Source organism: Talpa occidentalis, unplaced genomic scaffold, assembly GCF_014898055.3.
Source record: "Talpa occidentalis isolate TD23 unplaced genomic scaffold, MPIMG_talOcc4v2.1 talOcc4.3, whole genome shotgun sequence".
NCBI classification, from domain to species: domain Eukaryota; kingdom Metazoa; phylum Chordata; class Mammalia; order Eulipotyphla; family Talpidae; genus Talpa; species Talpa occidentalis.
Window position 1 is genome coordinate 83,237,940 of NW_023603184.1, and position 25,334 is coordinate 83,263,273.

General features: G+C 35.2%; 1 protein-coding gene and 1 long non-coding RNA gene across 3 annotated transcripts in view; one reads left to right on the plus strand and one right to left on the minus strand.

The window, feature by feature from the left end:
- ORC4 (origin recognition complex subunit 4) overlaps positions 1-13,919 on the minus strand; it is a 56,375-nt gene extending 42,456 nt beyond the window's left edge. The window contains exon 1 of one of the 2 annotated variants that reach the window (XM_037523301.2): positions 13,840-13,919. The gene's annotated coding sequence lies outside the window, so the exon portion shown is untranslated. The remainder of the gene's footprint in view (positions 1-13,839) is intronic. The other variant, XM_054699715.1, reaches the window with a different exon arrangement.
- Positions 13,920-14,215: 296 nt separating this feature from the next.
- The window catches only part of LOC129146629 (uncharacterized), a 138,557-nt gene continuing 127,438 nt past the window's right edge, over positions 14,216-25,334 (plus strand). The window contains exon 1 of the long non-coding RNA XR_008553554.1: positions 14,216-14,840. This is a non-coding gene — a long non-coding RNA (uncharacterized LOC129146629). The remainder of the gene's footprint in view (positions 14,841-25,334) is intronic.

Sequence of the window (25,334 nt, forward strand, 5' to 3'; positions counted from 1 at the left end):
GAAATAGTTTTCACACATCTCTTTTCAGTTGGAGTATTTGTAGTAAGGTAAAAATTAAAATGGAGTTACAAGAAATAATGGTGAGAAAAATAAGGGACAAAACTGATGTAAATTTGCAGCTAACAAACATATTTCTAACTACTTTCTAATCAGGCTGAAAATATCTATGAAATTATGTGACTTTAGTAAGCTGGGCAGTTTCCAGTGAGGTGTTTGAGCTCTCTGGAGCTGAAGCATTAATTCCATATAAAATAATTGCTTCATGTGTTTTTTTGAGATAAATTTGTTCACAATAGAATAACTGCTAATCGCTAACAATTTACAACACACTTTCTTCTCATTTGTTCCCAGTAAATAAATAGAACACAATATATTTAGCAAAACACTCATGACAAATATATCCGAAGTTTAATAATCATTAATCTAATCATATGAAACATATTTTCTTTAGTGATGTTAAAATGAAGAAAAATAATTCATAATATCTAATACAAAAAATGGATCAAATAATTTCTATTGAAAGGTTTGAAATTTTCCAGAAAAGCTATGCTCTTTCATCTCTGAGATGTCATAACTGCACAGCGGTGTACCTGGAACCACACATACACAAAAGAGACACATACACACATACAAACACATACTTAAATGTGCAAAGATACATTAATACATCCTTTAGAAAATGTATCTAACTTTGTGAAGGGCAAATTAGAATTCCACTATTAATAAATTTGCCCATGGAATTGTTTATAAGAAAATGGTGAAATAATAATCACAAAATAAATACTCTCAGTGGGATAATCAAAGGTTTAATAATATGAAATCTTCAGAGAAAAAGGCATTTATAAGTTACTACAGTATTTTGTGATTATTAACCACGGTATATCCTTTAAAAATGATAAGTATTAATTCTACATTGTGTAAAAGAATAAATAAAAAAGAAATAATACTTGGAGGACTGCTCTTTAGAACATAGGTCTATAAATAAAATATATTCACTTATAAAATATATAGGCTAATGAAAAAAGCAACACAAATTTGCAAACTAAAAATCCTTTCAGCTTTTGAAATGTATTATATTACTTGGCATTGATTTATCTTACAACAACTTAAATATTACACCGGCCAAACAGTATTATACATTCTCTGAGCACATGGAATCTAAATAGGAGGAGGAACTGAGCTTATGGATGAAAGCTAATGTGTTTACTTGGATAGATAAATAATGGCAAACAAGATGAGAAACAACATTTTTTTGGACAGAGGAAGGTATCATACATAGGATCCAAGATTTAATACTGAAGTCACTGAGTAAGGAGAGAGTGTACATTGACAAATTTTCTTTAAAATGCTCTGGAAAGTCCACAAAGTAGAATTCTTACACTTTCTTGCAGGAGCAATTACTCCAGGGCATATGCACATTTGAGAAGAATAATGAATAGAATCCTCCCCACTTTTAAATAATTTTTCCCTTTGACATGTTCACACAGTTGAATTTATGTAAATGTAAATATGATATGCTGCCACTCCAGTGAATTAATTAGCAAATGTTAATTAAACTATTTTTGGAAGGAAAAAATTGAAAATAGCATTGCCTTAGAAAGAAACCATTTGAGAATTTCTAACAATTATTCATGTGAACCTAAAATCTTAGAATTTCTCCTAAAACCTTTAAGAACAGTAGTTTTTAATAAGACTGTTCAGCTTATGCACAAAGCAAAGAGATCAAACTCCTACAATTTAAGTACTGGGACCAAAGAAATATGTTCTCCAATTTTATTTATTAATGAATACAAACCTCTACCTATCAGCATCCTTAGTTAGGTAACTATGCCACTAAACTTTGCCAGGAAAACTGGAATTTATGTTGTAATATAATATTTTAAAATAGATGTTACTTTTAAAGAGAGCGGTAGTAATGTTTTTTTGTTGGTTTTTTTTTTTTTTTTTTTTTTTTTTTTGCTTTAAAAGATGAGTTAGAGGGGCCTCCCTGATGTCACAAGGAGTTAAGAATCAGTACTATGAAGCTATCCCCAGCCACTGCAGCACAAGTTCAACCCCAGGCCAGAGAGCTAACCCATATGGTGAAGCAGACCTCTCCTGTGTTGCCCACTGCTCCCCTTAGCAATGTATTTCATTTAATCTGTCTGTTCTGCTTCCCATTCTGTGTCTGGTGAATCCTCTCCTCCCACCCCGCAACCTATGCCCCAGCTCTTGTATGCATAAATAAAATAAATCTTAAAAAAAAAAAAGGTTAGTTTTTTCTTACATAACAACATACAAAACAAAAGAAAACATTATCCTTTTCTGACTTCAACCAAGGAGAATGTTCAAAAAACTTGTTATTCTTATACTGAACAACAACTGGTCATCATGATGACTTCAAGACAATAAAATATACAAAGTACCTACATAAAAGTTATAGATTCACTTATTTTTTAGCAAGGTCACCAAAGGGTAACTGAAATACGAATTTATTCACAAACCCAGTTGCATGCAGATCCAGGTTAAGAACTTGGGTACAATATAGTCACTTTCCTACAAATCTCCCCCTCCACCCCCAACAACTTTAAAGGACTGTCGATGTAACTGATGATCTACTGGGTTGTTGGAAATGTCATGATGCTATTTTTTTCTATGTCTTTCAAGCAAATATGCATCATGGCGTTTTCCAATAACCCAATATTATGAAAAGACAAGTTCAAATATACTATTTTCTATATAGATGCCATTCTTCACACATCTTTTCCCATGTATACGCCATTCTCTGTCTCAAGAAAATGCTATTCCACAACTATTGAGGTACGGAAAATACAAAATCACCCTCAGAGAAACAGAACTCCCCCAAAACAATAAACAAAAGCATCAATCCAATAAAGTGAATACAGTGAGACTCCAAACCTTCAGTTGGAAAAAAAATCCAATTATACTCCAACAATCAATTTCCTAACACTTAAATAAATAAAGCTAGCTCATGATAGCTAACTTATTCCTTTGAAAAGGCAATAGGATCTACAACACTGGATCTGTTTTGCAATCTCCTTGTTTAAAATAAACAAACAAAAAATACCAAGGGCCTTCCTAAATTAGCAGAAGAGAAAGCACATGGGAAGGAACAGTCTTCTCATACTTTCTTTCAGAGGCAAGGCAGACTACACAACAGTGAGTCAACCTGACAGAAGGGTAGGCTAGAAGCACTCATTTAAGATGACAGAGCACCAGTTTACCTTTACTTCCTTCAGAAATGTCATTGGTATTACAGAAGAAACAACAACAAAAATGCTAAAGCTAGGGCCTCCCCGGTGGCGCAGCGGTTGAGCGCTGGGTTGCGAAGCTGCCCGCGGCCTCTGCAGCGCCGGTTCAATCCCCGGCTGCTCCCGGCCACCGGAGGAGGGTCCCGCATGGCGCGCAGACCTCTCCTGCCGCCCGCTGCTCCCCTCAGCAGTGTACTTCGCTTCTGCCTGCTCTGCTCCTCGCTCTGGCTCTGGTGAATTCTCTCACCCTCCCGCGCTTCTGACTGTACCCAGTGCATGTATAAACAAGCAAACAAACAAATAAATAAATAAAAACATGCCTCTATAAAAAAAAAAAAAAAATGCTAAAGCTATGTCATTGGGAAAGCTAAAAAGTTGGGATGACCAGATTGCTGAATAATTCTGGAAAGTATAAAGCATATAGGCTCAAAATTCACTAGAATAGAGGTTACAAACCAAGATTTGTAAAAGATGATTTTGGCAAAAATTAAGTGCTCTAGGCATATTCTAGAATAACTAAGATCTAAATTAACACACTAAAGATGAGACAAGGAAAATGAATGATAAAAGAGTGCTTTAATTCTGAATGCTCAGCAGTGACATTTATCCAAACTGAAGTCCACAAGTATAGTTCTCTACCTAAATTAATTAACTATTTCAGAAGATATCTAAAGAATGAACTGAGGCCTGAGAAGGGAGGTAGTATCTCAAATAACTTTCTGGTCCTAAAAAAGGTGGTTTCATACTCACAATGCAAGATTTTCTTACATCCAAAAAACCCCCCCAAACTTGCTATTGCTACTTTAAAAAGGCTCCTAAATGGTCCTCAATGATTTTCATCTTCTAATATTCACATCTCCATACTAAAGAAAGAGTGAACAAGATAGCATAGCCAACAAGATATTATGGAAATTATGTGACTTCTGAAGATAGTTGCATAATTTTCCCGGACCACCTTTTTTGGGGTAAATCACCTGCCATATAATGAAAATAATGAAGCAATCCTATAAAGAGATGCATGCTGTAAGGAACTGAGGCATCTTGAAAGAGTAGTGATTTGCCAAGAACATTAGTGTACCAGCTAATACACCAGATGCAGATTCTCTAGCTCCTTCAGATGACTGGAATCCCGGCTAATACCTTGACTGTAACCTCTTGACGGACTAAGAACTACAGCAGTTCATGTAGGGTGATTCTGAATTCCTAACTCACATAAACCTTAAGAGAAAATTAATGTTTGTTATTTTACGTCTCTAATGTTGCAACTGTTTTGGAGTATTATAGTTTGGTATGCAGCAATGGATAGCATGTTCTTTACTATTAAAAAACCCAGAAAATACTAATCATTCAATTATCAACATTGAGAACTAATTTGAATACTGTAAACTTTCTCTATAAAAATACAAAATATCACAAAATCAAGAGGATGTGACCAACATAAAATTTTGAGGAAAATTATTGGTATTAAACTTATTATTAAAGAAGAAAACATTCAATTTGCAATACATAACTTATAAAGCTAGAAATTAGGTAAACCAAAAGAATGCATAACAAAAAATAAAGGCCAAGATTAAAAAAAAGATGAAATAGTTATTAAGAAAATAATGAATACTAAGAAAAGTATAAGCAGAAAATCTTAACAAATCAGCCATTACAAATGTAATGGAAAGGATCCTCAAATCATAGCCCCAGATTAATTTATAGCTAAATTTTTTTAAAAGCATTTAAAGAGATTTAAACAGCTATAAAGTCTAGAAAAAAGCTAAAGGCTTTGACTTTATTCTATACCCCTGATGTAACCTTTGGTAATGAAAATAGAGTAAAAGACATCTTGCCAGATGAAGCTCACACAGAATTCATAAAATTCTTAATCAAATATTTATTAGCAAATAGCATATGTAGATGAGAAACAGCATCTAGTAGAATGCTAGAAATTTGCTTTTTTGTTTTTTTTAAAGATTTATTTATTCATGCATACAAGAACCAGGGTACAGGCCAGATGTACGGGAGGGTGAGAGGATTCACCAGAGACAGAGTGGGGAACAGAACAGACAGATTGACTGAAATACACTGCTGAGGGGAGCAACAGGCAAGAAAGGAGAGGTCTACCACGCCATGTAGGTATCTCCCCGCCCGGCTGGGATCCAACCTGCACTGCAGAGGCTGTGGACAACTTCATAGCGCTGCACTCAACCACCTGCACCACCAGGGAGGTCCAGAATTTGCTTTTTTAACTTGAAATAGGTAAGTCACCAAAAAACCACAATAAACTGTATAGACACTGGAAATAAAATCATCCATAAAATGTCCACCAAAACTATTAAGATTGTAGAGAAACCAAGCAACAGAAAAATCTCACCATGCCAATTTTATGTGGTACTTATAAAGACTCAATAAAAAACTACAAGATTTCATCAAACGGCAAAATGCTCAATTTTGCTTTGCAAACTATCAATTTAACCATTAGAAAAGCATGTTTACACTGTCTTTTCTAAAGTACCTATGTTTATTGATGAAACTATACAAATTTATGAACTGGAGCTTACTGTTTCATCAAAAATCTGTATATAGCTATTATTTCAATGATTAATGAGTGTAGTACCTTTTATTACTAAGCTGAAAAGTACCACTGTTTAACCTCCTATTTTACTATCACAGGTAAGTAGAATTAAGTAATATTCTGATGTTAATACAAAATAACAGCAGAATAACAAAATAAATCTTTAAAATGTAGTTCTTCCACATTAGCAAGAAAGCAAAAAAGAATAAATAAGACAACTTTTTTTGGCTTACAAGAGTAAAATGTTTTGCTTTAGTTAAGACAATAGAGTTGGTAAGATTCTGGTTAACAAACAACAATAGTACAAACACATAACTACCTCTATCCTTCCTGACACACTGAAAGGGGTAAGTTTGGGGGGATGCTGAGAAAACAACCATGCAATAGGGTTACAGTCTCTTGATTGTTCTCTTTCTGACACATGAAACTGAGACCATGTCATAGGACTATGGAATGTTTACTCTCTCCCCTTTCAGTAGGATTCCTATTTTAAACAAACAGGGCCTCCAAGGGTAGCGTAGCACTATGAAGCTATCCCCAGCCACTGCAGCACAGTTCCAAAGTTTGATCCCAGGCCAGGGAACTAACCCACATGATGCAGCAGACCTCTCTCATCTTGCCCGCTGCTCCCCTCAGCAGTGTATTTCAGTTAATCCATCTGCTCTGCTCCCCACTCTGTCTCTGGTGAATCTTCTTACCTCCCCACACCTCTGGCCTACATCCCAGCTCTTATATGCATATATAGATAAAATAAATCTTTAAATAATAAACAGGAATTACAAGTAAAAGAACAAATTTCAGATTTAATTCTATGAATCTCTAGGAAAATCCAAAGAAAACAATGGAGGAAAAGCAGACATGAGAAAATTTTAGTTTATGACACCGACAAATACAATAAACAGCCCAATTTTGAGCTAAACACAATTTCACATTAAAGATCTATTTATCTCGGTCCTTCATGCCTTTTACATCATGTTTAGATTTCAACAAAAATTACTAGGCATATGTAAAGGGGGAAAAAAAACTCATAGCTTAAAAGATTTGAAAGATAGTGTAAAACCGAGATATGGCTGAAATTTTGAAATTAACAGGCTGTGAATTTTTAACAAATATGATTAATATGCTAAGGGCTCTAGTGGTAAAGCAGACAACATGCAATTATAGATGGGAATGTAGTAAGCAGGGAAATGAAAACTAAGAAAAAAATTAAGACGTCAGTGTCAGAAATTAAAAATAGTACAACAGAAATAAAGAATAGCTTTGATATGCTGAATAATGTAGAAATGATTGAGGAAAGAATCAGTAAGCTTTAAGTTACATCAGTAGTAACTTCCAAAATTGAAATATAAAGAGAAAAATGAAAGCTAAACATGACACAGAATATTTAAAATTGTGGAGTAAGTACAAAAGGTGTAACATGTAATATAAACACCAGAAGGAGTAGAGAAACAGAATCAGAGAAACAGCTGAATATGACTGAGATTTTTCTAAACTTAAAGATACCAAACCATACGAACCTGAGATTATATCAAGCAAGCTAGATACCAAAAATCTACATTCAAGCATATTATAGATCATATGTAAACTATAGGTCAAAGACAAAGAAAATGATGAAGCCTGAGATTTATTTTTTTAAATAAATTTTATTTTTATATTCCCCATACAATTGCAACCCCCTTATTTTGACCCTAATCCCTCCCCGCCCTGCCCCCCAACCCCCATAGAGTGTCTCTGGTTCATAGTTTTTTGTTGATTTTGATTTTCACTTTCTTATAGTTATTCATTTTCCTGGTCCCTTATTTAAGTTTTCTAGATTCCTGCTATGAGTGAGACCATCTGGTATTTTTCTTTTTCTTTCTGGCTTATTTCGTTGAGCATGATCCCTTCCAGCGCCATCCATGTTGCTGCAAATTGCATGTGTTTATCTTTTATGAATGCTGAGTAATATTCCATGGTGTATATGTACCACATCTTCTTGATCCAGTCATCTATTTTTGGGCATTTGGGTTGTTTCCAAAGCTTAGCTATTGTAAACAGTGCTGCTATAAACATAGGGGTGCAGGTGTTCTTTGGAATTGATGTTTCTGTGTCCTTTGGGTAAATACCTAGGAGTGGAATTGCTGGATCATATGGAAGTTCTATGTTTAGTAGGTCAAGAAATCACCACTCAGCTCTCCATAGTGGTTGGACCAGTTTGCACTCCCACCAACAGTACAGGAGAGTTCCCTTTTCTCCACATCCTCGCCAACATTTGTTGTTGCTAGTTTTTTTTAATATGTGCCATTCTCACTGGTCTAAGATGGTATCTCATGGTAGTTTTGATTTGCATTTCCCTACACACACACACACACACACACACACACACACACACCCCTACAAAGAATATGTGATACATATATATGACAGATACAAAGAAATAATAAGAATTAGATCAGCATTCTCGTCAGAATCCATAAAAGGAAGAAAGAAAGCGGAGCAACGTATATAAAATATTCAAATTAAATAAACACAAAACATGTGTAGCAAAATTATCCTCCAAAAAGTAAAAGGAAAATAGAAACATTCTCAATAAAATAAAAACTGAGGGAATTTGTTACCAGTAAACCTGGCTCTCAAGAAAAGTTAACAAGTCCTTCAGAAATAATGAAAATGATAGGGGTTAAAAACACAAATTTCCATAAAGAGAGAAAATGTAGAATGTGAAGGTAATCTGGCTGCAACATCTGACACCCCACTGCTCACCAGGGTTGATTTGGTTGATCTGGGTGGCTAGGCAGGTGTACCCTTTTCCCCTTCCACAGCTCCATGTGAGTCCTTCCCAAAGCTGTACTAGCTTGAAGAGGAAGACCTTTCCTGAACAAAGACCTGTAGTCAAGGGTATACAAGTAGCTGTGCTCCCGTGCTAGAACCTCCGAACAAGCTCTCAAAAAAGCAAGCATGTAAGAGAAGGAATGAATGTAAAATAAAGCCTTATTTTCATTAATCTAAACTGAGCTAACATAATAATTTGGTCAAAATAAAAGCAAAAAATGAGTCAATAATTATAGCATACAGATGAGTGAAATGGATGGGAGTGCGGAATTAGGAATACCCTCTAAATGGTATAGTGCAACATGAAAGTGGACTGGAATTGCTTGTAATTGTATCGTTACTTAAGGATGACAATACTGATGGAAATGTCTTGATAGGTGATTCTGTCCTTGTGTGGACATCATAAAAGGCAGAAAAAGAGTGGAGAGTAAAAAACAAACAAACAAAAACAAAACAAAACAAAACAAAAAAAACAACAGAACAAAAGAGAGAGCAGCAATAATTGTGGTCCACTGAAGTAGACGAATAGCCTTGAATGCATGACTTTGAACAGAAAAAGATCTAAAATCAATCATCCAAGTTTCCACCTTAGGAAACTGGAAATATCAAATCAAAGCAAACCAAAGCAAGCAGAACATAATAAAAATTAGAGCAAAAACCAATGAAACTTAAAGAAATCAGGAAAAACAAAACAAAAAACTTTCAGTTTAAATTGAAATTGAACAATATTAAGAACAAAAGATTAAAAACAAGAAACAAATGACTAATATCATCACTATTAAGCCCATGGACATGAAAATCATAATAAGGGAATATTATGAACAATTATATGCCCACAATTTGATAACCCAAATGAAATGAACCAATTCTCTATAAGGCATAATCTTATGAAGCATATACACAAAGAAACATGCGATCTCAACAGATTTATATTAAAGAAATTAAATCAGTACAATAACCTTCCAAAACAGAAAACATCAAGGCCTGGTTTGTTCACTGGTGAACTCCAATATTAAGAAGATATGCTATTCATTCTCTACAATCTCGGACAGAAAACAGAACTGAAAGGAATACTTATAGGCTAACAATTTTCATCTATCAGAAAAAAAGGCTGCAAAACAAGAAAGGTTGAGCTACTGGTTATTTTCTTGTGTTACAGGGGCGGGAGGTGAGAAATCAAAGCGCAAGATCTGCTAACCCTGGGGACTCAAAAAAACCATTGCCAACTGAAGTTGAAAACATACAGGCATCATCATTAAAATAAGAGAGAACTAGAAGTAGAAGAGAATTCATATGACTTGAAATCCAAATTTCAAAATGATATGTACATAGAAGGGATTCCAGGTCTTGAACATGAATTAAGTGAGTTGAGTCTGATAGTACCCCAGGCATCTTTCCTGGGAAAACAACTTCCTGAGAAAGATACCATTATGCTAGTACTTACATATGCCTCTAATTTTTCAAATAGAACAACTAGCATACAAACAAAAAAGTCATCAACATGCACAAACATAAAAAAATTCCAAAATGTGAATTATCATAGACAACATGTTAACTACAAATACCATTATCAACAAAAGTCAAGATTTTAATTTTTATCACCTAACTGCAAGAATAAGGACAACCATAGGTGATATTTCTTTAAGACATTAATTCGGGGGCCTCCCTGGTGGCACAGGCAGTTGAGCGCTGCACTGTGAAGCTATTGACAGCCTTTGCAGCATGGGTTCAATCCCAGCCGGGTTTGATCCCAGACTGCTAGCAAGAATCCCACAGGGCACCACAGACCTCTCCTGTCTCTCCCGCTGCTCCCCTCAGCAGTGTATTTAATCAGTCTGCCTGTTCTGTTCCCCCACTCTGTCTCTGGAGAATCCTCTCACCCTCCAGCGTCTGGCCTGTACCCCTGTTCTTTTTTTTTTTAAAGATTTATTTATTTGTTTGTTTGTTTGTTTGTTTATTTATACAAGCACTGGGTACAGTCAGAAGCGCAGGAGGGTGAGAGAATTCACCAGAGCCAGAGCGGGGAGAACAGGCAGAAGGACCGAAGGACACTGCTGAGGGGAGCAGTGGGCGGCAGGAGAGGTCTGCGCGCCTGTACCCCTGTTCTTGTATAAAAATAAATAAAATCTTTAAAAAAAAAAAGACACTAATTCACAAACTCAATGGACTCAAACCCCAAAGAGGGAAAAGAATTGCACATAAAAATATCAAGAAAAAATAGCAGAAAACATAAGGCAAAGACAAAATTCAAAGTCACAAGAGTTAGGTTAATAGCTGACCACAATGCTATAAATTTAACACCCCTAACATTTTTCAAGATTGAAGTGAAAAAAGACATTATAGCATAAGCAAAAAACTGGTTATCAGCAGAACTGTATTAAGGTAGTTCTAATGAGTATACTCAAACACAAGAAAAAAAGATCCACAAAAAAAAAAGCAGAATTCATGTAGAAATGAAGAAAAAAGGAACAAAGGAACAAGAAATTAAACAATGATGTATGAGAAAAGAACTGTCTAATGAAGTACAATACCACATGTAATTTTTAATTTCTAGTATCCCCATTAAAAAAAGTGAAAGAAGGTAAAATTAAGTTACTATGAATATCAACATGTAATCACAATAAAAAGGTGAAGTACTTTACATTGTTTTCATACTATGTCTTAGAAATCTGGTGTGTGACATTTACAGAATATGACAATTAGGTTGGTAAATTGTCACCGATCTTTATTTTTATTAAAACTTAACAGCTGAGAAAGTAAATCTACATATTCTAGGTGTTGCAAACAACTTAAAGATTTTACTTAAAAGATTTTCCAACAACTGAATCAAATATCAATTTTCAAATTAGAAAAATACATAAAGGTAAAAATTCATCTATTAGTAACAGTACTAGTAACATTTTAAGTGTTCAATAGCCACATTCAGTGTGGCATCTAATTTGGACAGCTCAGGTACAGAAACTTCTTCTGGAGTTAAAATTCAAATAGCAACAACAGCAGCATAAAAAACAGAAAGGAGTAAAATGGAGGTAATTATTAAGTACCCATAGAGAAAAGCTCTAAGCACTGAGAAATAAGTGGCCATACTGCTCAAATCTTTCAGTAAAATGAGCAACCAAATAGAAAAATTGTACACGAAGTCTAAGTAGCAATAAATTTTCAGAAAAGAGCTAATTCTCCCTAAGAACAAGGGGAATGGAAACTAAAAACAATGACATAAAGCTACATTTATTAGGTTGGCAAAAACTGAAAACTATCAACTCTTAGTAAGACTGTAGAACACAACTATCTATCATATAGCGGGAGAGTAAATTAATATATCCATTTTGGAAAAGTTTGGCACAATCTATTGGCGTGCGTGTGCGTATAGATAGATATGGACTGTAAAAAATGCATGCTATGTACATAAAAATACATCTGTGAGATCATTCATAGTAGCATTGTTCATAATTCTAAATAAGACACAGTGCAAATGCACATTACACTAGTAAATTGCAGTTTAGTCATAAAACGACTTACTACATTATACTTACTGTACTACAGACATTACTATATAGGAATGAAAATATATTCAATAAAGCCAAATGTACTAACAGTGTTAAATACTGTTAACAACACGAGAAACATGTTAACAACATCAGAAAAATTATATCTAATGTATATTTCATGTACACACAGGCAAATTATACATAGATTACCTATAGGCAAAAAATAATACTGTTTAAGATTGTTATCATAGGTGATTTAAAAAAATACTTGAAAGAAAATTAGGCAATACTTATAAAAATCCATTTAGGGTTAACCTTTGGAAGTGGTGAGGAAGGAGGACGGGTGACGAGTGATGGAAGAATATGTGTCCGGTGCCAGCCATGTTCTAGTTCTTAACTTCGACAGCGATCACAGTGTTCACTTTATAACTAATCATTATACCACATAGTTATGAACACTTTTTGATCGTTAGCTACGAAGGTTTTACGTTTTTGCTTTAATTGTTTTATAAAGTAATATTCATTTGGTTTCAATATAAAGAAAATGTTATGGTACGGGAACCTAATTTTTATTCCACCTGCACATACGAAAAGAAGCAATGGGCCATGATGCCAAAACATTTAAGAATTAGAAAATACACAGCACCTTTAATTGATCGTGTGCTCCTAAGGATCTATTACAGAATTAAACAACAACATAATAAACACAAGCAATTTTAAATTCTTAACGTAATAGAAGAAGCCATAAATGAGTGATTAATTTTTAAAGGCCTTTTACAAAAGAAGGCAAGTGAAAAAATGGTAACGTTTCCAGTTAAGACTGTATGGAGTGAATGCAAAAAAATTGCTATTTTACTAAAAGTTTTACTAATGGAAATTCATGACTGATTTCTCATATTTTGAATGAATGTTGCTCTTCTGAGTGAAACATGACTGCAAGTAAAGAGAGGCAGCATTTAAGAAACCAAAGTGTCAATCCAAGTCCAGTAACCAAACAAACTTAAAATACCCACTAAGAAGCTCTCAGTTACAGCAGAGGAAAGGGAAACTACCAATCCTAAAACTCGGTCTCAAGGACCTCCCAGCCCCATCGCCCTCTCCGAAAGCAGGCTCAGGCACTGGGTTGCAGCAACAACGCCAGCCAGTGAGGGAAATTTCACTCAAGCTTTTCCTGCTTCCTCCCCAAAGCCGTTTCAGAATTCCGGAGAGTACAGAGAGGTAAGCACTGGTGGGAACTATACCCAATACGAGCAATGCATCTGAAGCTGCAAGCTGTCAAAATTCGCAGGGAGATGGGCTCCCTCCCAGGGCGGGGCCCCGGAGCTGAAGCGGCGGTCACCAGCGAGCCCGAGTCTCCGGAGATCACTTTCTCCCGCACACCAGCACCACCTCGCTCCGCAGCCCCAGCGTGCAGCCGCTGACTGCCACAGACCTAACCTCTCAGGAGCCCCCGTGTGCTCCCCCCCGGGATCTGTCAGCAGGCTCGCCGGGAGGCCGGAGTCCGGGAGTCCCCCAGCCGCGGCCCGCCCGGCCTACACAATCCTGCCCCCGCCCGCATCCCCCGACTGCTCAGCCTCCCTCCAACGCCCTTCCGATCCGTCTTTCGCCCCGGCGTCCCTGGCCTTCGTTCTGAGACCAGCTTATTCCATGTTACCTCTCCCAGAAAACCCTGCCCTGAACAAGGCTGCAAGGAGATCCTGCGACCACGGGAATCAATTTCCAAGCTCACCTCGCCGCGTTATCCGCTAGTCCTCACCTGCCGCTACCAACGGTGCACAACTACTCCCGGCGTGCACCGCGCGTGCGTCGCTTCTCCCTTAGGCCCGCCTCCCGCCCGGACACGTGACCGCTTTTCCCCTCTAGCCACGCCCACTTCCGTTCCTCCACATTCCCTTAGGAGGGAGGAGGGGGCTGGAGGTGTTAGAGAGTAGCGACTTCCTCCACTTCCTCGTCCCCGCCCCTCTACCCCCTGCTACAATGTCTTCCGGGTCGCGAGAGCCTCGGCGCCTTCTGGGAAACCATCTCATTTCCTCCCCTCCCCCTCCTCCTGCCTTCAACCAACCAGCCTCCCGTCAGAGAGGGACATGCGCAGTGAGTGCCTCCCGTCTCTTCTACCCGAACCCCCCCTCCCCCCCAAGCAGAGAGACCCCAGCAGCAGCAGCAGCTGATGATGAAGAGAGAGGCAGTGGCAGAGGGGGGGCACCTTTTATTTCTATTTTTAAAGAGACAGGACACTAATTTTACCCCACTTCAACCTTGAATTGAGGGGGGTGGGGGGAAAGGCGGCAGAGTTCCTTCCCCCACCCTCCAGCCCTGAGCCTGAGAGGGGGATTGAGCCTGAGAGAGAAGGAGAAGGAGTTTCTTCTTCTTCGAAAACCCCCATCCACGACTCCTACTCCCTCACCCCACCACTAGCCTCCCTCCCGAGCCCCCTCCACCCTCCTCCTCTTTGGCCGTGAGAGGAGGAGAGAAAGAGACCAAAAGCCTCTTAGCAACACAGACCCTTTGCTGCTGCTGCTGCTGCTGCTGTTACTGCTGCTGCTGCTGCTGCTGCTACTGCTGCTGCTGTTTGGCCCTGGCTGGAGACATCTCACTACACCCAGGAGCAGCCACTTCCCCAGCTCAGCTCCTTCTCCTTCGCCTCCTCCTCCTCCACTCCCCCCCTTTATTACCCTTTGTGTCATCCTCCACAGCTCCAGGGAAGGCACTCAAAAGTGGGGGGCAGGAAAGGTAAGTGTGCCTGTGGGGGCTTCGTTGCCTTCCTCTGGCTCTGACTTTTACTCCGGGGCAACAGTAGCACCAAACCACATACGCAGTGGAGCTCCGGGGTGAGGAGGGGGTGGTGCTGGGGGGTGGGGAGTCAAGGAGGGGTTGGAGTGGGGAGGGGTGTGTGTGGTGGGGTGCCCATCCTGTCAGAGGAGGAAGGGCACTTTTATTTTTATTTGCTGTTGTCAAAACTGGTTTCTCTCCTCCAGCTAACATCTGATTGTGTCTTGCTACAGTGGGGGAGAATACAAAAACAACCCCCTCCTTCCTCCAATGAGGCACCAGGGAAAGAGAAAGACAGACACTTTCTGGATGTCACTTAAAAAAAATCATTTGGTTAGCTTTTTTCCTCTTTCCCCAGGAAAGCTCCACTGCATTTGTTTCTGAGTGGGAAAATGTCGGGATCTGGATTGTATTGGAACTGCTTATCCATTTGTAGACCTGAGTGTTTTCCCCTTTTTGGTTCTGTATGTGATTTGGCTATTGACTTCAGTGTTGGAACAGACTTGATTGGTTTTTGCTTTCTGGGTTTAATTTTCCTTTTTTTCGTTTTGTCTGACTTGCATAGAAGATTTCAAATTTTTAGTTGATTGAGGCCTTTGGCTAGGTTTTGACTTATATTATTGTTTTTTGTTTTTTGTTTTGTTAAATGTTTGTTTCGTATATCAATATATAAAGTTCCAAGCCTAAAATGCTTAAGTTTAAATACTAGTGGTATTGTCTCTCCGCACACATGTTCCTGATATTTATTTTATATAAGATGAGAATTTTAGTTATTTCATAATTTATCTGGGTATTTTTCTTATCTTTGTAACTTGTCTGCACAAGTAATCCCCATTGAAAACTTTATGTTGTTCTGCCTTCATGGAAGGCCAAACCTCTCCATCAATAGTTTGCTGGATTTGGTAGCACTTTCAGTTTTAACTGAATTATTTATTTACTTGTGTAAATTAAGATGAGTTTTTCATCTCTGGGGGTACTGAACCAAATTGCTCTCTATATGTATATATGCATATACACATACACATATATATATGGAGTTAGATTTTTAAAATATGTTTTCATGAGTCAAAGAAATCATGAAGTTGAAGAGAGTGTATTGATTGCAGTTAGATGAAAAATTAAAGATAAATCCAGATTTGTATATATTAGAATTAAGTCATGATAAAAATCACTAATACCTGTTTCTACAAAGTATGTTCTCAGTGAATGGTTTTCAAATTCATTGCCATATTTTATTTCAGAAATGCTAGGAAGTAGGTTTCTGATGTAGGCCTTTTACTAGGGCTTACACTGGAAAGTGGTATTTTGTTTCATACATACATTTCTTTATCCTTTCCTTGAAGATGGATGCACACATTGATACTTTCTCTCTCCTCTCTCTCTCTCTCTCTCTCTCTCTCTCTCTCTCTCTCTCTCTCTCCCTTCTCCTCTCTTTCCTTTCTTCCTCCCTGTCCTCCTCCCTCCCTTTCTTTTTTGTAAATGCATTGGTATCTCTGATCCCATAATTTATGTCAGCAAAAAATATTCTTCTGTAAAGCAGCAATTTTGTGATCAGACTGGCAATGTAAAAACAGCAATTTGATCAACTAGAAAGGGTTGAAGAAAAATAAATCTAGAAGAATATTTAACATAAATATTATAAAAACATAGTAATTTGATTTTTTTATTTTCTTGCTCATAAAGCCAAAACATAATATATTTTGGTGGCAGAAAAACGTTGGTTATGTCAAAACTTGTTCTGTGAAATTTTAATTACCAACTGTGTGCAGAAGTAGACAATTACAGAGGGCAAAAAGAAAAAGCTGTAAAAAAGAAAAAGCTGTGTAGCAGTAAATATGGCCTTATTTCCCTCCTTTCTGTTAAAAATTTGAGTAGTTTCTTACCTTTCTTTAAGGTATAATTGCTGCACTTCAGTAAAAGTCTATACCAAGTTCAAGTTTTTCTCCCAACATCAATGCTATGATTCCAGGCTCACCTAGGATTTCTTGTCCTCACCTTATTACCTTAGCAGCCTTAATGTAAAAGATTGAAAGTGGAGCTTAGTGAAGAAATCAATTTTGAGTGAGGTGAATTATGTAGAAATTGGGGTGGTAGTGGCCCAGTAAAATTTTGTCTTGAGTGTAATACCTTTACTTAGTTTTCTGTTTTCCTTTGGAAACATTCCTTAACCCACCATCCCCAGTGTTAACCCTTTATGGTTTGAAGATTCCAGACTTTTAAGTTGGATAATGATTTACATGTAAAAAACATTTAAATATTGAGACATATTTTAGGACTGTAATTTTAAACTAGCTGTTATCTTAGAGGTCACTTTATCCAACTCTTCATTTCCCATGTTGCTGAAGTTCAGAGAGAGCTTGAAGAGCTTGACCAGTGTTCCAGGGCCTATCTGTGGGCACAGCATGGGCCAGATAACTCAGGTCTCCTGACATTCATTGTGCTATACTACCTTATTTTCCTTTGTCAGATACAAAACTATTGTGCACATTTCTATGTATAGTATTAAAGGGTTTTCTATGGAGGCATATTTTTATATTAAGATAAACAGCTTTAAAACCATAATTTTGTCCATTTATAATTCAGTAATCTTTGCGTTATTTTTGGAAGAGGTACTGATTTCTCTCATTCTGGACTATTACTGTTTTGAGAATTATTTCAGCTTTCCCTAATGCTTGTTTTCCCCAGCACTTCCAATTAATCAGCGAATATACTTCTTACTTTTGTATTAAGGTCTCCTATATATAAGAAGAATGTATATTGTATTATAAATATTTAATTGTGAGTCTTGTCTATGAACTACTTAAGGCTAAAGATTTTTGTCTTGTAATATTTATATCCTTCACAGAAGTGTCTGGTGCACAGTAGGCCCTACTGGTTGTCATAATAATCGATGATAGAATTAGGTATGTTTGAAATTTTTTATTCCATTCATAGGATTCTTTCCCTTTCCTCCTTTGTCCTTTCCCCTGCTACAATTTCTTCACTACGATGAATTTTTTTTTTCTACTTTTTCTCTACTGTGGCTCTCACTTTTTCAATACTAAAAAAAAGTAAAAACATATTCCTCCAAACCATGTATAGGATGAAATTTGACAAAGGTGCCTTATTTTAAATAAGGGATGATGAAAATAGTTCCAATTAAAAATATACTAGCAAATGTACAGGATACACTTAAATTTCATTTCATTGAATGACTAGTACAATAGGTTATTGGAATGATTAGGCCACTTTACCAGCTCTATAAAGCAACTGTTACTTAGGTGACATGTTTCCCTGACTTTGTTTTTTTGGTCCTTACCCAGACAATTATCAGCTTTCCAGTTTTCTATGGATATGAAGATTTACTGCTAGTCTTCAGTGGGACCCCATGAAGTCAGCCAGAAAGCCTATGTCCAACTTATGTACCATTGCAAACTTGTCTGGATTATGAATGTATGTGCAAAACAGATTGTACTTAGCTTTTTATTAAACATCTATTGAGCATCTACTCATGTCTGTCAGGCACTGTGCTAGGCATCTGGGAAAAAAAAAAAGATGGTCCCTACAGTTTAATGTGAAGAGATATCTTAATTGTATTCCAGAAGCATATTGGTCATATCTTTATTTTGATGTTTCTGCCTAAATAAATTTTATATTAACTAAATGGATACTGTTAGGTGGAAAAATGCATGTTAAGTAAGATATTGCTGTATTCTATTAAAACAGAAAAATATAAAGAAAAATTTTCCACTTAATAATGTATTCTGAAGATTTTTATTCTGTATATAATTCACTAATTTTAAACCATGAAAATAGTCTATCATTGCTGGTATTTTATTGCTATATACTTTTACCTGAAGATGACCAACTCTGTTATTCAACGATTTATTACATTATTCCAAAAAACCCCAAACTCTCTAAACATAAACATTTTTTTCTCAAAAGTATTTTTTAACATCACATATAGCAGATTAAATTTGTTGGCTCATTGGAAGACATTGTACATTATCACATTTGAGCTTTTAGTTATTTTCTATTGTAGTTTAAGCTGACAGTATGATTTAATTATCATGGAATAATTTTAGTATACACTAGGTTTTGACATTTTTAATATGTACTAGATGTATTCCCACATTATCCTCATAAGAAAATTCCCAGTTCTAGTTCTAAGTCAATTGCAATTTTAAATCTTTTATTTTGTGATATTGTTTCCATAACATTAGTAAAATGAGTTGCTAGTTTCTTAGTAGATGTTTGAAAAACAAAGAGTACTATCTTAGTTCTTGCCATGGATTTCATATTTTATTTAAAAATATCTTTGATAAGAAATTTTCTTTGTCCTCCTTAATGTGTAACTTTAGAATAATATTGACTCACAATATAAAAGAAGGAGTGGGTTTCCCAAGCTAGTACAGTATCTAATAAAGGTATATAGACAGCTGAATGGTCAATTCTGATTCTTCCATATTCATTCTCAACTTTCTATTTAATAATTCTACTTATGATTATTGTAAGCACTTAGTATTAATAATTATATCAGTTTCAGTCAGCCCTTACAGTGGTCATGTGAACTTTAAAACATTGTCCTCCAGTTGTAAATATGAAACCCGTTACTTACAAAACAGAATTTTATCATTATAAACCAGCAAAATATTCCATCACAGTAAATTCATTATACTTTCTAATTCAAGACATTATCACAATGAAGGGTTTTTACCAGTCCTCATTCACTGAAATCATGGCCCCAGTAGCTTACTGATAGAATAAAAGGCAATTTCTCAAAGTTTATGAGGACCAAAGAACAAGAAATAAAACCCTAATGCTTTATAAGGAACATAGGTACAGATCAGTGTGCAAATAAAAATGCACATTAAGTCAGTTTGCTTTTGCAACAAAGACATGTTGAACTTCCTTTAACTTGTATGGGATTACATTTACATTTTGTTGTATAAAGTTTGGAGCTTCCAATAATTGGTGACCCAATAAATATTTACTGTCAATCATTATATATACTTATGTTGTTAAATGGAAATCTCTAAGGGAGTTTTTATTGCTTATTGCTTTGATGTGTATATACGCATACCTACTAGACTCTGTCTTAATATTTTCGTAATGACTACAATTCATACACAGGATTATTTTTAATGTACTCTTTACAACTAAAAGTCAAATATTTTTGGTATAAGCATGCACAAATTGTTGGATTCACTAGGTACCTGAATTATTATATAGTTATTTTTAAAAACATCTGCTGAATTAAAATACCTTTTGACGCAACTTACTAGAGTTGACCTTTACATCCTCTGGTTTTAGGAGAAAAGGGTAACTTTTTAATCTATTAATCAAAACATTCATATACATCCTAAGTAAGTATATGTTCATCCTGTGTGCTTACATTGACTCTATGGTCCTGCCAGCATTAGACTTCGGAAATATTTTTAAATGCTAACTAATGATTCTATATCATCTGCTAATCGTCAGAAAGGAAAGTTTGTAACAAATCTGGTTTCTTGCTTTTAAGAATAGTCACAATAGAATAAATCTTTGGTCCAACTAGTTACCTTGGATAACCTAAAGGTGATTTAGTTAAAAGTAAAGATTCTAAATTCAGCATTTGTTTGACTTACTTCTATATTCAATATGATCTCAAAACTTGAAATGACTTAGTATACTCTTTTTTTTTAAAGATTTATTTATTTATGCATACAAGAGCTGGGGTACAGGCCAGAAATGAGGGGGGTGAGAGGATTCACCAGAGACAGAGCTGGGAGCAGAACAGGCAGATCGAAATACACAGCTGAGGGGAGCAGTGGGCGAGACAGGAGAGGTCTGCTGTGCCATGTGGGTTGCTCCCTGGCCGGCTATTGAACTCAAGCAGCAGAGGCTGTGGGACTGCTTCATAGTGTGGTGCTTAACCTCTTGCGCCACCAGGGAGGCCCAACTTAGTATACTCTTCAGAGAGAAAAGGGAACATCAGAAAATATATCTTCTAATGGTAGCAAGGCATAATGAAAAAGAAAATCACTAATGATATCATACCTGGTAAAAAGCATGTATTTCTTTCAAAGTTGGATGTGACAGATTTTCGTTTTGAGTCCTTATTTCAGGTGACCTATATAACTTTAAGAACTTGTACTTAAATTGTATTTAATTGTATTGTAGTGGAGTCTTAAATGAGCTATATAATTGCAGTGACTGAAGTTGCAATAATGAAAAATTGTTGCCCATCTTTGCTTCTCTGAATTCTTTACCAGTCAGCCAAGATTCCATTGACAGGAACAGTTTCTGTCTGGTGCTACTGTTAGAACTAAAGTTCTTGTGCTGCCCCCCCACCCTTTTTTAAATGTCTGTATCTCAGAAGTTAGACATAACCTAAAATTTTTCTTAATGTTGCGTGAGTACTAACTTAGATTTATTCTTGTATTAAAAACTGTCGTTTTTTCTGCACCTAATTCCAGAAATATCTACTAATCTTTTGGCCATTAATTAATTCTTAATATTTTTGATATCTAAAATTAATTATCTAGACTGTGTATACACTCAGTGGTGATGGGAGAGGAAAGTATTCCACATTCAGCAAAACAAAGTATTGATTTTTAAATGGCTTTCTTAATTGGGATATACTCTGATCTAAAAAAACTGCTGTTATATAAGATAGATTTTTTTGCTTATTTAAAAAGTTAAATGTAAAGTTTATCATTAATGAATATTAAGCGGCATTAAAATATTTAGAAAGTCAAATGTATGTTCCAGTAATGAAAGAAATTTAGAGACTTTTTTTTGTTGTTGTTGTTTTTTAGCATTATTCCAAAATCATCTTTCTTCTTTCACATTTGTCACACAGGAGTTTATGCTGAAGGATTTCTTGGCCATTTTAGAGACTATAATTTAGTTAAAAGGTTTGTTTATGCTTCCCATCTCTGTTCTGCTGATGGTATTAGAATGCAGGCCAGAGCCAGACATCTAACTGTTTATAACATTCAAATTTCAGTTAAAGCTACAGTTAAAGCTTTAGTTCACTGTATGTCAGAAAGCTTGTATCAGCTTTAAATACCACCAGTCATGATGGCAATAAGTTTGTGTAGCCATGGGCTTTCCTAAATCATGCCACTCTCTATAAATAACCATTTTTATTTAGAAGGTATGAACATTTCATTTTTTCACAGAAGTCTAAAAATGAAGTATATTTTTTTTACCATAAGCAGTATATATTTTCTTTAGCAATTTCTTTTGATAGTAATAAACTTAACAGCTAATAATATGCATATCTTACTTAAATGGTCCAGTTAAGTTTTTTGTTTTAAATTAATACTATGGTAGATTCTGTGGTAGTTTACTATCCCATTGATTTCACTCCTGTTTCTGTTTTGAAGAACATAGCAATATATTGCCTATTAGAAAACAGAAGTAACAGTTGGTCACATTACTCTGGTGTTATATGTATGAGAGGAGACCATACCTACTTAGTATAGATTTTAATTGAATCTTAAGTTGCTTTTCTGGCCTGCTGCTCCTGCTGTTTGTGTTTTCTTTGTTCTAATATGTTGGTAAACTGTTTCAAACGTTTTTTGGTTTTTTTCCCAAAGCTGCTAAAAGATCTTTAAAAGCATTTCTTCATTAGCTTTTTTGTTTTTACAAAATTTACCTTAGTGAATCAGCAAATGAATTGTATGTGTTTAATTTTTCTAATTCTTTAGCAGATTGCTATATTGTATTGCTTTCTCTTTTTATAAAACTAAATTTCAGTTTTTATTAATTTTGCAACATGATTTATTTAAAAAGTTAAATGTAAAGTTTATCATTAATGAATATTAAGTGACATCAAAATATTTAGAAAGTCAAATGTAAGTTGCAGTAATGAAAGAAATTTAGAGACTTGTTTTTTTAGCTGTTATTTTTATTGTACATATTTTAATGAATATACATATGTTTTTATGGAAATATAAATTATAGCAGGTAAACATTTTTATAGTTGAAAAATCATTAAATTGAATGAGTACTTGTTAAAACAATTAAGAACTATTAACAATGGAAAATCTGCATTACTTATCTTCCTGGGTACTGAAAGAAGAGGATCAATTTAATTTAGAATATTTGGATAGAAGGTTTGGAAATACTATCTATGGTATCTAGAAAGAAGAACTAACTGCAAAATTTGAATTTGTAAGCTAAAAAAGTAGAAAATGTCTAAAATAAGCTAAGTTGAAAAAAGTCACAAAATAATATGCAGTGTGATCCCATATATGTAGCAAAAAGTACAGAATAGTAATCATGTTTAAGATTATATATTTGCATACATTTATATAATGCTATATATACACACACTTAAATAATCAAAATGTATAAAGCATATGCCTTATATTTATGTAAATATAATAAAAATTTGGGAAATTATGTACCAACTTAACATCCTTGTTGTGTAGAAAGTATGTATGAAGGATGATGGAAAGTTAAGCAACTCTTATTATTTTCTATACTTTAGCATTACTTGAATTTGTTTTTTATCAATAAGTTTATATTAATTTAGTAATTTAATAATGAAAATACTTTATGTACTAAAAGAATGAGAAAAGAGTGACCCAGGAAAATTGCCGTCCAACCCTAATGGTCACATGAACATATCCTTGAATACCTTGAAATGAATTGAGTATGAACTGATAATCATAGCTTGACACAGAATAATGTTAGACTGATCTAATCTAACATGGTGGAAGTGTCATCAATTTGGAAGGAACAATGGATATAGTTTGTCCCGATTTTTAAGTATTTTGCTTATTGCAAAATGCATTTCTCATTATGCTGAGAAAATTCAGACTGGGAAATGGTGATGATGAATGTCAGTCATAAAGTGATGCACATAAGATGTATAATACATAAGCCTAAGATGAACTTTTATTAATGAGTGATCCAAATTACTGTATGCTCTTTCAAAATAGGGATGGCATAGTTACTAAACATTTTTATGATGTTTTCTGTACTTAGGTACTGGTTTGAATGAAGATAAAAATAAAATAGGTTCTAAGATGAAATCCTCTTTGTAAGTGACTGAAACATGTACTTGTAATACACTTTAGGAGTCTTAATAAAAATAACATCAAAATGAGTATGTAAATAGGCGAATAAAGAAGCAGTTAGATTCTTCAGGTTAACTCAGTGGGTTTCCTGAGAGGACAAGTGAAAAGTTAAGGTAGAAAAGAGACTCTAGATTAACAAAGAAGGGAGTAATTCAGGTGTAAAGACAAGCTTCCAATGGGATGAAGGGTTGATGAAGCTTACGTTTACTAGTTTGAGAACTACTAGAATGCAGGTCGGAAAAGAAATAGGGAAAAAGATAACTTGTGTAAGAAAACAGGAAGTGAAGAACTCTTCGCTATTAAAAGTAGAAAATCACTGAAGCAAGTATGTTCTGAATATGTTTCTATAGTTAAAAGGGGAAAATATCTAAGAATGCTGAGGTTCTGTTTACTTTCATAATTATAATTCATATCCAAGTTGGTCCCTGTCAGTTGTAAATAGCATACAACTTAAGCTATAATAAGTCTTATATATAAACAAATTCTAAAAATAACAAAAAAGATATTAACATGTATTCTCCCTTCTATTTGTAGTTGGAGCTATCATGTAAATTATTATACCACCTACCCCTACAACCATGAATTGAATTTTTTTTTTCTGAAAAACTGCAAGTATGAAGAGTTCTATTAAATATGACCGTGCTTTCTATTTTCACCAGAAATTCAGTGATTTTTGTTTTTAATCTATGTGGTGTTCATTGAGTCAGTGCTCGTTATTTCTTTTTTTTTTAATGGTTTTTTTAGTGGTTTGTTGATGCCTTTCTTCAACTAATATACAATGATACCCATTATGTGTAACTGATATCATGAGCAAAATTAGACATGAGTCTTGTTATTCTATACTTTTATGTTGGAGATAGAGCATATTAATCAAGTAATTATATAAGAAAATAAAGTTTGAACTGTTCCAGTTACTGTACAGAGATGCATGATATTTAAAATGAAGACATTAAGAAGGAAAATTTAATAAGTAGAACCAAGGGAAGCTATTCTTTTAAGAAAGTGTTTAGTTACATGAAGTCTTGATGAGTTAGAGTTAATTTGCTCAAGAGGGAGAAAAACTTTTCTTTAAGGAACAGTATGTGCTAAGGTCCTGGTTGGGGAATGAGAGGTTGAAGAGCATAGAACCTACCATTTACATGAAGATCAAAGTGATATGAGTTAAGAACTAGAGGGTTACATAGTAGAAGGTGATTTTAGGGATTTATGTAGGAGCCAAACTACAGAATGTTGTAGGCCAAGGTTTTTCTTATCCTTAGGGTTAATATTGAAAATTGGACTAATTTTCTTAATGCTCAATGCAAAAACTTATTACTGTTGTACATATAAGAGGATTTGTGTTTTAAGACTTCATTTTCATTTCAGTTTAAAACTCACAGTGCTTTTTCCTATGGAACAATTG